Below are 15,460 nucleotides of genomic sequence, written 5' to 3'. Positions count from 1 at the left end.
AGTCCCAGACGTTCCCAAGAATTTCCTGTGACTCTTTTGCCTGAACCATACCAAACCTTCTCTGATGTTTTTTGTCAACAAGAAGCCACTAGACTTCCCCCTCACAGAATCTGGGATTGTGGCATTGATCTGATACCTGGTAAACCCATTCCCAGGGGCCGTGTTTACCCCCTTTCCCTCCCGGAGTCTAAGGCTATGGAGGAGTATGTCCAAGAAAATCTAAAAAGGGGCTTCATCTGCAAGTCTGCCTCCCCAGCTGGGGCTGGCTTCTTCTTCGTAAAAAAGAAAGATGGGGGCTTCCACCCTTGCATTGATTACAAAGGCCTGAATGCCATTACCGTTAAAAATCGGTATCCTCTGCCACTAATTTCCGAATTGTTTGACCGGATTAAGGGTGCCACCATCTTTTCTAAACTTGATCTCAGAGGAGCGTATTACCTCATACGCATTAAGGAGGGGGAGGAATGGAAAACGGCGTTCAATACCGGAGATGGCCACTTTGAATACCTGGTCATGCCCTTTGGGTTATGCAATGCCCCAGCCATCTTTCAGGGCTTTATGAATGAGCTTTTTCAAGACCTCTTGTATCAATCCGTAGTCATCTACTTGGACGACATTCTCATCTTTTCTCAAGATATAGTATCTCATCGCAGTCATGTACTGGAGGTCCTCTCTCGTATCCGGGAAAATCATCTATTTTGTAAATTAGAAAAATTCACCTTCGAGCAAAAACAAATTCCCTTCCTGGGATATATTATTTCTGGCACCGGTCTACAGATGGATCCCACGAAATTGAAAGCCATACTTGACTGGCCCCAACCATCGGGTCTTAAGGCCACCCAACGCTTCCTAGGATTCTCCAACTATTATCGTCAATTTATCAAAGGATACTCTTCTCTCGTGGCTCCCATCACGGCATTGACCCGTAAATCTGCTGATGCTAGTATTTGGTCCACTGAGGCTATCCAAGCCTTTAGATTATTAAAGCCTCTTTTTTCATCTGCACACATTCTTCAACAGCCGGATTGTTCACGTCCATTTGTCCTGGAGGTAGATGCCTCTTCCGCTGGCACTGGAGCCGTACTGTCACAGCGAAGCCCTTCTGGAAAACTTCATCCCTGCGGATTCTTTTCCCGTCGCTTGTTACCTGCTGAGAGGAATTATGGGATTGGCGACAAAGAGCTCCTGGCCATCAAGCTGGCTCTCTCCGAATGGAGACATCTACTAGAAGGGGCGCAATTTCCTATCACCATATATACCGACCATAAGAATCTGCTTTACTTACGCATCACTCAATGTCTAAATCCTCGGCAAGCAAGGTGGTCCTTATTCTTTTCACGCTTTGATTTCAACATCACTTTTCACTCTGGATCCAAGAATACGAAGGCAGACGCCTTATCTCGCTCTTTTGATCCAGCCGACATGGAATCCTTGGAAGACAATAAATTCATTGTAGATCCCTGTCAAGTATTGGCAACTACACACCTGAACAAGGGTTGTCCTCCGGGCAAAACATTCATCTTGCCACGTCTACGCACTCGGCTCCTTAACTGGGCTCATCAATCTCTCATCTCTGGGCATGCCAGCATCCGCAAGACCTGGGACTTGTTGTCCCGAAGTTACTGGTGGCCTTCTTTGCTGGACGATGTGAAGAGATTTGTTTCGGCTTGTTCCAAATGTGCTCAACACAAGACCTCTAGGAAGAAGCCTTATGGATGGTTGCTCCCATTACCCATTCCTGATTACCCGTGGTCACAGATCTCCATGGATTTTATCACAGATCTTCCTCCTTCCAAATCCTGTACTGTGGTGCTAGTGGTCATGGATCGCTTCTCGAAAACAGCTCACTTTATTGCTCTTAAAGGCCTTCCTTCTTCCTCCTCCTTAGCCGATATTTTTATTAAAGAAATATTTCGCCTCCATGGCTGTCCTCAACATATTGTGTCCGATCGGGGATCACAATTCATATCAAAATTTTGGCGGTCTTTTTGCAATAAGCCTGGAATTAAGCTTGACTTCTCTTCCGCATATCATCCCCAGTCCAATGGGTCTACTGAAAGAACTAACCAAGAATTAGAGAAGTTTCTAAGAATATTTATCTCAAGTAACCAAGATAACTGGGTGGATCTTCTCCCTTGGGCCGAGTTTGCCCATAACAACCATTTCCATGAGGCCATCTCTAACTCCCCCTTTTTTGTTCTTTATGGCTGCCATCCTAGACTACCCACCTTCTCTCAAATCTCATCTTCTGAAGTTCCGGCAGTGGACTGTCTGTTTCGTAATTTCTCTGCTATTTGGGAACAGACCAAGATAAATTTAAAGAAAGCAACCACTCGTTCCAAAAAATTCTACGATAAAAGGAGGAGAATGACTCCAAGTTTTTCAGTTGGTGACAGGGTATGGCTATCCACCCAGAACATTCGTTTAAAGGTTCCCAGTAAAAAATTTGCTCCCAAGTTCATTGGCCCATTCGCTATTTCTTAGATTATTAATCCCGTAGCCTTTAGATTGAGTCTGCCTCCCTCCTTACGCATACCCAATGTCTTTCATGTCTCCTTGTTAAAACCGATGGTAACCAACAGATTCTCCACCTCATCCAGAACTCCTCCTACTGTTGTGGATCGGGATCAAGTCAAATATGAGATTAAAACTATCCTAGATTCTCGTAAAGTTCAAGGTGCCATACAGTTCTTGGTGGATTGGAAGGGTTACGGCCCTGAGGAGCGCTCATGGGTAAGAGCCATTGATCTGCATGCTCCCCGTCTACTTAAATCCTTCCATAAAAAAATTCCTTTGAAACCCTATTAGGGGGTAAATGTATCAAAGTGCGATTTTGCAACTCCAGCGATTTTCTCGGGAGAGTTGAAACTCGCCGATGTATGAAGCTGAGATTTTATGCAAAATCGCCAGAGTTGTGCTTCTGTCAAAATCGCTGTTTGCAAAATCGCCAGGGATGTCAGGGCATGTTGGCACTTGTGGTTCTCCAAGTGCCAACATGCCCTGGCTGCCGTGGGTATGCTGGTGCTTGTAGTTATACAAGCACCAGCATGGCCACACTGTTTTTGGCAACCTGGCTGGCTGGGACTTGTAGTTCCACAAACAAAATTGGTGTCAGTTTGTTTTTTTTACTACTTTACGCCGTATTACCCTACTACCCACAGCCCAGGGGTGATAGGAAGAGCCCTAGTGCTATCAGCACTGGGCTGGTTCTTTCTAGGGGGGAAGCCCGCTCGTTTTTTTCAATGGACCCCACTCCCTAGGGAATCCAGCCCAGCGCTGAACAGTCTAGGGTTGGTTAGTCATTATGGCAGGGGGACCCCTGCCGCGCGTCCCCCTGCTATAGTGCCGCCAACCCTGGCTGGTTTGCCTAGTGCTGGTAAAGTGAAAATCGGGGGAACCCCACGCAAAAATTTTTGCCGATTTTCATGGGACCAGTACTAGTCAGGCAGCACTAGGGTTAAGCATAAATAGTGGGGGGACCCCACGCTTTTTTTTTTTCAACTTTTATCTGTTCTTTAACATTTTAACAGCTGGCGGAGCTCTAGCAGCTGTATGACAGGTCAGTGTAACAGTGATGTGTTTACAACTCACTGTTACAACACAGGAGAGTTTGCCAAACACAGGAGAGTTAGCTAAACTCGGGAGTGTTTACATCGCTCAAAATCGCCAGAGATGACCAGCGATTTTGAACATGAGTGTCAAAATCGCAGCTTGATACATTTCCATTTTTTTTTAAAAAAAAAAATCACGGGTAAAAACCCGCGATTTGCCGCGATTCAAACACGCTGGCAAACTCGCACTTTGATACATTTACACCCTGGTGTTCGGAGTCCACCTTTATGGCAGGGGGTACTGTAATGGACTTACCTGATCCCCGCCGCTCCGTCCGGATGCCGCACTTCCGGGTTTGGCGGTCACATGTGACCGCAACCCAGAGGCGGGGATTTTGAATCCCCGTCAGCATAAAAACCTCACTCTGACACTCGCTGAGTGTCAGAGCAACACTTACCTGTTCCTGGCTCCTGCACTTCATGGATTGCTGTGTCTTCCAGTCTTCAGTGTCTTCCTGTGTGCTGATATCTGCCTGTTTGACTACCCTGGCTCTCCTATCCCTGTGTACCGACCCGGCTTGCTGACCATTCTTCTGTTCTTGTGACCCGTGTACCGAACCTGGCTTGTTGACTCAGAGTTGCCTTCTGATTCTGCCTGACTCCATTCCTGTGTGCCAAACCGGCTTGTCTGACTCCGCTACCTCCGCTCCACTCCGCTGTACTACATCTTGGGGCGAACCTGAGGACCGCGACCTGCGACTCCTGGCAGCGAAGCCCACCCCGCCTTGCGGCGGTTCTTGGTGAACACCGGGGAGATCGTTAGACTCCGCACCTCAGGTAAGCCAGCGCTAATCAAGATTAGTAGTAGAAGTATCCAGAATCTGTTACAAGGAAAGAGAAGGTATTGCGGCTGTTAAAGGAATCCATATTATCTTCAGGAAGGCAGGAATGCCAGATATAGGGTCATTAGATCCTAGAAGATGGGAAACTTTTGAGAAAGAACATAGTATATGGATTACTAGGAATAAGAAAGAACACTAAGTGTCAGCATGGGTAAGGGCATGTAGACAAATAGAACAAGAACAAATGGTAAAGGAGGAGATGTTAGAAGACATCCAGGGTCATACAACTGTAAACCCGCCTCCTACTCAGCCACCCCCAAGTGCACCATCAGATCCACATAATCACACATTAGAAGGGATGTCAGGACAATAATTCATTTGTAACACCAGTAAAATACCCCAGTCTTAGAACATGGGGTGTGAAAGAGGATAAAAAGTGTCCAGCTTGTGGATTCTGTATCCCAGGGACAGGGAGTACCTGCCCAAACTGTGTAATCAGGTATCAGTTGAAGGAGAACCATGTGACTCCCTCCTAGGAAACTTAAATAGAAAACCTCCCATGTGGTCACCCTCATCAAATTGGACTAGGAGTAAGGTTAATATCTACAATTGTGGTCAGGTTGACTCCAAGGGTAGCAAATGTAATTGTGGGAAGACTACAATGTATCCAGTGGAAGTAGAGCCACCTCCATATCTTCATAGTACTGTCTCCAGTTACCCAATTACTATACAGGCAGTGCACGAACCAAATCCAGAATTTGGTCAATTAACCCACACCGATGCACCTAGATTAAGAGTAACTCGAAGACAGGAACAATACAGACCTTGGGCACCGGCGGAATTAACTTATATAGTAAGGAAAGCCCCAGATTATAGGAAGAATCCCCTAGCCTTACATAGATATATAGAAAGACTGGTGACAATTTGGGCCGCCACTTGGGGAGACTTAGAAGAAGTTTGTAAAATGATAGTTGGAATGGGTAGTGTAAATGACATACTTGCAATACCCGTTGGGGATGGAATAGTGGCAGCCCCAATAGGAATAGAACAGAGAACAGAAGAGTCTGGTAACCTATTCCTAATCGGGTTGAGATGCTGGTGTGAGGCGCAACAGCAGAGAATGCCAGCTGTTCCAGAGGGTAGACAGAGGAGGGACCAGTCAGTGAAAGATTATTATGATCAAGTTCATCAGGCACATCTGGATAGGGGATTCCAGGAAGATAACCTTACCCATCAATGGCTACTGCGTACCGCTTTTCTACAGGGACTCAAAGAATCCCTAATGAGTGAGTTAATGGCCAAAAGGCCAGAGGCCAGTACAATGACAGTAGCTTCCCTGTTAGAAGTATTAAGGGCTATAGAGGATCAGAGAGAAGAGAAAAAGAGAAAGAGCCAAGAAAAGTCCTCTCATGTTACTGTCCATGTGGTCCAGGAGACTCCCAGACCAAAGAGCTTTAACCAGAAAAAAAGAGTCACCGGGGAAGAGGCAAAAAGAAAGGGATTATGTTTCTTTTGTAACCAACCGGGTCAAAGGAAAAGGGATAGTCAGAAATATAAAGTCTGGCAGCAGAAAAATACTCACCAAAACCCAGAAGCCTTTAGCATTCATTACCTCCAAACCAAACCCTAACCCATAGGAAATAGGCTACCCAGTGTCAGGCCCCCAGAAACCCGCTATTAATATCACAGGGCCCACAGGAAAAATTCAGTTGGAATTACCCCAAGGGGAAATTATTGATTGCATAGTGGACACTGGAGCAAGCTGCACTGTATTGAGGGCCTCAGAGATACCAAAAAAATACATGAGTAAAGTAAAAATCACAGGCACAGGCTTATCAGGGGATGGAGTTCAGCTTAAACAAAGCGAACCAGTATTTGTTAAATTACAGGATAAGACTTTAACGGTACCTGTACAATTTCTAACTTCAACTACCTGTCCAGTCAATCTATTAGGGGCTGATATACTGTCAGCAATACAGGCCAAAATAACATACAAGGATGGGAGGGTTCAGATAACTTCCCTGTCAGAAAATTAGAGTTGTCAGCTGCACGCTGCCATATATTTGGTTCAAAGTATTCCCCCAGAAAAACCAAGCTCAATACCCCTGTGGCTCAGTGAAAAAGTGCCACAGGAAGTGTGGTCAAGGGGAAAGACAGATGTGGGATTACTGGCAGTACAGCCTGTACATTTAAAAATGAAACCAAATACTGTCCCCATTAAGATTAGGCAATACCCCCTGTCTCAACAACAAGATACAGCTATAACCAAACAGGTAGTAGCATACCAACAGGCTAAAGTTCTCAGGGAATGCAGGTCTCCCTGGAATACGCCCCTTTTCCCAATAAAAAAGGAGTTAGAACCTGGAAAACCACAGGAATATAGAATGGTTCACAATCTTAGAGAAATTAACAAAAGGATGGTGATTGATGCACCTATTGTATCCAACCCACATACCCTCCTCAATCAGATCCCTGCAGAAGCAGAGTATTTTACTGTTATAGATCTTGCAAATGCATTTTTCTATTTCCCTCTTACAGAGGACAGCCAGCTTTGCTTAGCATTTACACATCAGGGAAAACAATACTGCTGGACTCGATTTCCACAGGGGGGAGCCACCTCACCCTCAGCATTTTCAGAAGCAATGAACCTCATATTACAGGTATGGCGACCACAATATTCATCCACACAACTGCTCCAATATGTAGATGACTTACTACTGTGTTGCCAAACGATTGAGGGGTGTCAGGAAGAGACTATATCATTAATTAACTTCTTAGGGCAGCAACATTGCAAGGTATCACCCACAAAAATACAAGCATCGCAGAGTAAGGTAATATTTTTAGGACATTGCATCTCACAAGGTACCAGACACCTCACACAGGACAGGATAACTGTAATCCAGCAGGTAAAGCCACCACAGAACACCAAGGAATTAAGGGCATTCCTAGGTTTGGTAGAGTACTTCAGGGAATGGATTGCTGGAGCATCCCTCCTAATGCAACCCCTATTTGATGCTCTTAGTGAGGTAAAAGGGTACAGGATATATTTAACTGAATCACAACTAACATCGTTTGAAAAATTAAAACAAGCCATTGTGCAAGCACCAGCGTTAGGATTACCACAATATGATAAGCCATTTACCTTGTTCTGCAAAGAATCTAAGGGACATGCACAAGGGGTCCTTTCACAGGTACACTCACATAAACAGAGACCGCTGGCTTACTATTCATTACATCTAGACAGTATCATAAGAGGAGCCCCGTCCTGCATAAGGGCGGTGGCAGCCGCAGCCTTGCTAAAAGATAAAGAGGCAGACATAGTGTGTATATGGCTCCAATAATAATACAGTACCAATAGGAAGGAATAGGGGATTTGATGATGATGTGTACCAACAGTACTGAGATACCAGGGGAGTATGTACTCATGGAAAAACTATACATATTAGACCCCAAGCCAAGAGTCATTAATGATACTCTAATCAAGGTGCCCTCTACTTGCAGAAATATAGGTACTAGGAAATATGCAACCCAGCACACTTTCAATATTACATTCCCTCTTGATCCCAAATGCCAAAATAGGAAGAAAAGGGAGTGGTATGATATATTATTAGGGGTAACAGGTACTGGAATGGGGGTACTTAACAGTATAGACATAGAAACATTGAGTAATAAGACGAGTGCAGCAGGAGAAGATATAAACAGGGTAATCACCATGCAGGCACAGTGGATGCCTACAGTTTTCACGCCTTTGCAGAAACTAATATTATGGGACAAAGAATATTTACAGATATTTAATGCAACGTTTTTCAATTCCTTAGGAATAGATGTAAATATCTCCTTGATGTTTAACTGAACTGAATGCTCAATTAAGAAACTGTATCAGAAAATACAAAAGAGTAACGCTCAAACTCAACTAATGACTAACAATGAATTGGTATATAGAAATATGTTTAATGTAGCTACGCAGTTATGGATTCAAACCGATGGAATGGGTGTGAAGTATACAGAAAACTGGTGCATAGGAAGTTTTCAGACATACAGTATACTGAGGACCGAGATAATGTGTAAATTCCTCATATTGCCTGTCCCAATCTATGCCCAGGTCGGTGGAACACAATTATGGACCCCAGCGGTGTTTGGGACATAGTACGGCGGTGGAATGGCGTCTGCTGTTTCCGTTTTTTTTTTATGGATGCCCCAGTCAGTGATCATGTGATATTAGTCCTCTTCGGCAGCATCTCCAGGTCCAGAGAAGTGCTATCCCCACCCCCATGTTCTCACACTGTCTGTCACTGACAAAGTTATTTCCCAGAGCCCCCACTCCTCCCAGCATGCACCGCTCCGCTCCACCCCCCTCCTCTGTGTTTCTGGAAGCCGAAGAGCGTTTTGGCAGCCAGTGGAGAGGACAGAAGAAGTGTGAAGAGCCCCCTGCATCTGCTGACAAGAGAAAAAAATTAAGTAAATAGAATATTATTATTTATTTATTTTTTTGTAAAAAGGCGTGCACAAAGCTCAATAAGGAAGTGGCGAGTTAAAAAAAAAAATGGGGGGGGTGGATTATTATTTGGCACCTCATGTTCTTTATTTGATTGTAAAAAAATGGTGGCGTGGCACCTCATGCTCTATATTTGACTTTCAATTGTCAAATATAGAGCATGAGGTGCCAAATAATAGTCATTTTTCTCATGCATAGTTTGCAAATCAAATATGGAGTATGACGTGGCAAATAGTCATTTTTATACCACAGAAAAATGACTATTTGCCACCTCATGCTCTATATTTGACTTGCAAAGTATGGGGGAGAAAATGACTATTTTATTGGTACCTCACGCTCTATATTTGACTTGCAAACTATGGGGTAGAATTTCTACCCCATATTTTGAAAGTCATATCTGTAGCCCTGCGCCCAGGGCCAGAGCAAATCAAGGTGTCGGCAATAGGAGTAGAGTGCTCGGTCTCTACTTCTGCCCGTCACCTCGGACACCCCCCTTCCTTCCCATACGGATTATTGCACTGCAGTAATTCTTGCGCTTTCTCCACTAGACTCAAGCGGCGTGGACAGATTGTTGCTGAAGAAGGGGTGTGACTGACAGGTGGTCCGAACAAAACCAGTTAAGGCCGCTATAGTAATAATAAATGTAGAATTCTGATTCATTCATTTTAAAAAAAAAATTGTGTGAGAACCTCGCGGGAGGATGGGGGGGGGGGGGGCCGATAGGCTGAAACTTTGCCTAGGGTGCCTACAGACCTAGCACCGGCCCTGCACATAACTTAGGATTGAGTTCAAATACAGACAATGGAATAGTGTGCTCTCAAAACACTCAAGTTTATGAACCTTGTAAGTTAGAACATCCAACTAGTGTCTGTAATTGGGAGCTCCATGACAGGAGAAATGATATGTTTATAGAAGTAGCACCACAAATAGTGTGCTTAGTAACCCATGATAAACAAACTATAGAGATGTATAACTTGACTAATCCATTTTCAGGATGTATCTAAAATGTTACTCATCTAATATGGAGAAATGAGACTTATATATTCTATAAGGATAGAAAAGACAATATATATCAGCAATTTATCCCAATTAAACTACCCTCCTATAACTTGACTATTAATCTTCAGGGGATAATCAATGCTATAAACAACACCCAGCGCCTGGCAGAGCATTTGGCACAGGTAAACTATTCAGCTAATCATGCACAAATGCAGACAATAATAGAAGCACAGGAATTAAAATATGTAGCTCATCAATTAAAAGATAATCTGCAACACCATTGGTGGGATGTGTTCACAGGTAATTCCTCCACTGCAACAGGTATTTTTAAGGTAATGCTCCATCCAATACTGGTAATAATAGTGGTTTTGATCCTGTTGATTGTGTGGAATTGTTATTTGTCCTGTAAGTTTAGAAAAATGGTTAATCAGGCCATGACTCCTGTACCAACATATTTTAATCAAACTCAAAAAGTATGTACCTCATGTAAACGGAATAACCCCTATCAAGCAAAAATGACGTGTGTACTGCAGTGAAATACTGCTAGGGAAAGAAAAAATGATGCAAGGATACTTTCTCTTGTGAATGACTAATTCTCTATCCACATGGAGACTTTAGGTCAAAATCTGGGTAAATATAGCTTGAGAATCGGGTAGCCCTGTATCATGACATGATAGGAAGGGTCAGGAAACATATGTATATTTGTTTAATGTAATAAAAAGAGGGGATTGTGAGAGTATAAAACAATTAATAGTTATTAAGATGTACAAATATACGTGTGAAATACCTTAAAAACTATAATACAGATACAGGACTATGCCTTGAAGAAAAACAAGTGTTTCCTATGGAACAGACAAAAGCAGGATGCCAGTCAGCTAAAAACGGCCGAGAGCAAAACCACGTAGTACTGAACAAAGGATGTTGCCTTATATGTATTATTGTTGCAAAGAAATATTTGCTGAGCTAAAGAGATTTCCTTATATGTACTTGTTGTTAACCAGTTAATGCTGGACCCTAGGTATAAATAAAGGGCCAGTCTGAAGAGACCCTCAGAGCTGATGTTGAAACTGCAACACCTTGTTTGTGTTTCACTTCTTCCTCTCCTGTCGACAGAATTATGCTAATAGGAAATCAGGTTATCAGAAATCGATAATAGGGGCACCAAGCCTCGGTACCCCGTCAAATCCCCATATTAATCTATGGGTACTGCGATGCTGCATGATATTTGCCTAAACGGAGATTTCTGTGAAACCTCTTCCATTAAGACAGTTAATGCATTGCAACTATACTTAAAAGATGAACTTTTAAGTTTCAAAGTAGCTTAATACATAGACTGCTTAGTGTTTTAATTTTCTGGCCATTCTGTGGACTTAAACATCATCATTTATTTATATAGTGCCACTAATTCCGCAGCGCTGTATAGAGAACTCACTCACATCAGTCCCTGCCCTATTGGAGCTTACAGTCTAAATTCCCTAACTACACACACAGAAGACAGAGAAAGAGAGAGACAAGGGTCAATTTTTGATAGCAGTCAAGTAACCTACTAGTAGGTTTTTGGAGTGTGGGAGGAAACCAGAGCACCTGGAGGAAACTAGGGATGTGCACCGGCGACTTTTGGTGTCTCGTGTTTTGGATTCGGATTTGTTTCGCAAAACACCTGCCGAAAGGTTTTGGTTCGGATTTAAGGTTTTGGATTCGGATTTTTTTTGAAAAAAGCATAAAAAGTTCAAAAATCAAGTTTTTGGGCTTATTTTCACTCCTACGCTATTATTAACCTCAATAACATTCAATAACAAGCATTTCCACTAATTTACAGTGTATTCTGAACACCTCACAATATAGTTATTAGTCCAAAACGTTGCAACAAGGTATCTTTCTGGACTGCGTAGTGGAGTGGTCCCCACAATATAATAAGAAAACCATCAACTGGTCTTAATCGCACCAAAAAATGTACCTGGACTGCGTAGAGGAGTGGGTCACCACAATATAATAAGAAAACCATCAACTGGTCTTAATCGCACCAAAAAATGTACCTGGACTGCGTAGAGGAGTGGGTCACCACAATATAATTTAAAAACCCTGAACTTGTATGATTCGCACCAATAAATGTATCTGGACTGCGTAGAGGAGTGGTCACCACAATATAATAAGAAAACCATCAACTGGTATGAATCGCACCGAATAATGTACCTGGACTGCGTAGAGGAGTGGTCACCACAATATAAATTAAAAACCCTGAACTTGTATGATTCGCACCAATAAATGTATCTGGACTGCGTAGAGGAGTGGTCACCACAATATAATAAGAAAACCATCAACTGGTATGAATCGCACCGAATAATGTACCTGGACTGCGTAGAGGAGTGGTCACCACAATATAAATTAAAAACCCTGAACTTGTATGATTCGCACCAATAAATGTATCTGGACTGCGTAGAGGAGTGGGTCACCACAATATAATTTAAAAACCCTGAACTTGTATGATTCGCACCAATAAATGTATCTGGACTGCGTAGAGGAGTGGGTCACCACAATATAATTAATAAAAAACCCTCCATGGCTCTGAATTCCCCCAAAAAATAATCTGGACTGCGTAGTGGGGTGGCCCCGGTACTAAATTTGATACCGGGGCCACAATACCTCCTCCAAGTACCAAGTGTAGTGTCTATAACATATTAACACTACACTAATTCTAGCACGTCAAACCCTCTTGTTTTAAATAATGACAGGGCATTTAACTTTTGATTAAATTTTTTGAATTTGTTGACATTTTCTTTTACTTTTTGAACATGGCAAACGACTGTTGAATGGTCACATAATGCCAAAAAAATAGTTGCAAGATGGAATTGTCCTTGGGCCCTCCCACCCACCCTTATGTTGTTGAAATAGGACATGCACACTTTAACAAACCAATCATTTCAGCGACAGGGCCTAACAAACAACTGTGGCTGAAATGATTGGTTTGTTTGGGCCCCCACACCAAAAAAATAATTCATCTCTCCCTGTACAAACTAAACAGGCTCTACTGAGGAAAGATGTCGTCCTCATCCTCTGATTCCTCTCCCCCTACAGTGTGTACTTCCTCCTCCTCACACATTATCAATTTGCCCCGCTGGACTCCACAACCACAGGTCCCTCTGTACTATCTGAAGGGCAGTGCTGTACTTCATTGAGGAATTGATTATTCATTTTTATAAACATCATTTTTTCAACGTTGTGAGGAAGCAACCTCCTTCTCCGCTCACTGACCAGGTTCCCCGCTGCACTAAAAACTCTTTCCGAGTACACACTGGAGGGGGGACAACTCAGGTAAAATAGAGCCAGTTTGTACAGGGGCTTCCAAACTGCCTTTTTTTCCTGCCAGTAACAATATGGACTGTCTGACATGTCTATTTGGATGGTGTCAGCAAAATAATTCTCCACCATTTTTTCAATTGTGTCAGCATCCAATGCAGCGACAGTAGACATGTCTGCAATGGTTGGCAGGTCCTTCAGTCCGGACCAGATGTTATCAGCATCCCCGCCAGCGGCTCTTTTAGGAAAACTGAGCTTTTTCCTCGCAGCCATAGATGTGGAAGAAAATGAGGGTGGAGCTGTTGGCATGTCACGGTCCTCTTCAGAGGACAATCTCCTAACCAGAAGGTCTTTGCACCGCTGTAGACTTGTGTCCAACGGAAACAGAGACACAACATACGCTTTAAACCGAGGATCAAGCACGGTGGCCAGAATGTATTCCTCTGACTTTAAAAGAGTGACCACCCTCGGATCCTGGCAAAGCGTACGAAGGGGGCTACATCCACAAGAGCTACATGCTTGGTGTAATCGCAATGGTTTACCAGCTCCTCCCTCACTTTCTCCAGCTGCTTCTGCAATAGCCTGATCAGGGGAATGACCTGACTCAAGCTGGCAGTGTCGGAACTGACTTCTCGTGTGGCAAGTTCAAACGGCTGGAGAACCTTGCACAACACGGAAATCAGTCTCCACTGCGCTTGACTCAGGCGCATCCCAACTCCTTTGCCTATGTCGTGGGTGGCTGTGTAGGCCTGAATGGCCTTTTGCTGCTCCTCCATCCTCTGCAGCATATAGAGGGTGGAGTTCCAGCACGTCACAACCTCTTGTTTGAGGTGATGGCAGGGCAGGTTCATGCTTTTTTGATGTGCCTCTAGTCTGCGGTAGGCACTGGCTGAATGCCGAAAGTGTCCAGCAATTTTGCGCGCCACCGCAAGCATCTCCTGCACACCCCTATCACTCTTGAGGTAATGCTGCACCACCAAATTAATGGTGTGTGCAAAACATGGGACGTGCTGGAAATTGCCCATATTTAATGCCCGCACAATGTTACTGGCATTGTCTAACACCACAAATCCCCATGAGAGTCTAAGTGGGGTAAGCCACTGGGAGATAATTTCCCTGTTTCTCTAATATGTTGTCAGCGTTGTGCCTCTTATTAAAGCCTGTAATACACAATGTTGCCTGCCTTTGCACGAGCAGCCATTTTGTAGATGCTGCTACTGATGAAGCTGTTGCTGCGGAAGGCGATGCATCTACCCAGTGGACTGTCACAGTCATATAGTCCTTCGTTTGCCCAGAACCACTTGTCCACATGTCCGTGGTTAAGTGGACAGTGGGTACAACCACATTTTTTAGAGCACTGAGGACACTTGATCGTACTTCTCTGTACATTTTTGGTATCGCCTGCCTAGTGAAGTGGAATCTCGACGGGATTTGGTACCGGGGACACAATACCTCCATCAACCCTCTAAATCCCACTCCACTGATGGCGGACACCGGGCACACGTCTAACACCAACATTGCAGTTACAGCCGCAGTTATACGCTTTGCAATAGGGTGACTACTATCGTATTTTGTGGTCATGGCAAACGACTGTTGGACGGTCAATTGTTTTGTGAAAGACTTAGCGGTCTTACGACTTCCCCTCTGGGAAGATGACTGACTAACAGCAGCAACAGCAGCAGTGGCAGTAGTAGGCGTACCGCTGCAGGATTCCTCGGATGAATCCCGTATTGGAGAGGACTCAGTCTGGCTGCTGACTTGGGCTGCAGGACTGAATCTGATGGAGATCGTGGAGGAAGTTGACGAGGAGGGTGTTGCTGGTGTGTATCCAACTGGACCACGGGATTTAGGTGTCCCTGTACTGATGACGGTCCTAGCCCCAGTTCCTGAACTAACCACTGAACTATGAAGGTTATTCAGGTGACGTATAAGGGAGGATGTCCCTAGGTGGGCAAGATCCTTACCCCTGCTTATTTGAGCTTTACATAAGCTACATAGGGCCATACATTGGTTGTCCGGATTTGGATAAAAATAACTCCAGACCGAAGAGGTGCATTTTTTGGTCTTCTGACCAGGCATGACGATGGGCTTTTTCATCCCATGGACATCAGCTGTTTCCCCCCCTGGTGCCTCATTTACAATAACCACATCACCATCCTCATCATCAAGTTCCTCCACAGCGCCAGCTACATCATCAATAGCCTCCTCCCAAGCCACCTCTTCCAGTACAGTGATGGGAAGGTCAGGCTTGACAACCACCAACACCCTTGGACTCG

The sequence above is a fragment of the Mixophyes fleayi genome, chromosome 3, assembly GCF_038048845.1.
Source record: "Mixophyes fleayi isolate aMixFle1 chromosome 3, aMixFle1.hap1, whole genome shotgun sequence".
In the NCBI taxonomy this organism is placed as follows: domain Eukaryota; kingdom Metazoa; phylum Chordata; class Amphibia; order Anura; family Limnodynastidae; genus Mixophyes; species Mixophyes fleayi.
Note: the sequence above shows the minus strand (reverse complement) of the source record.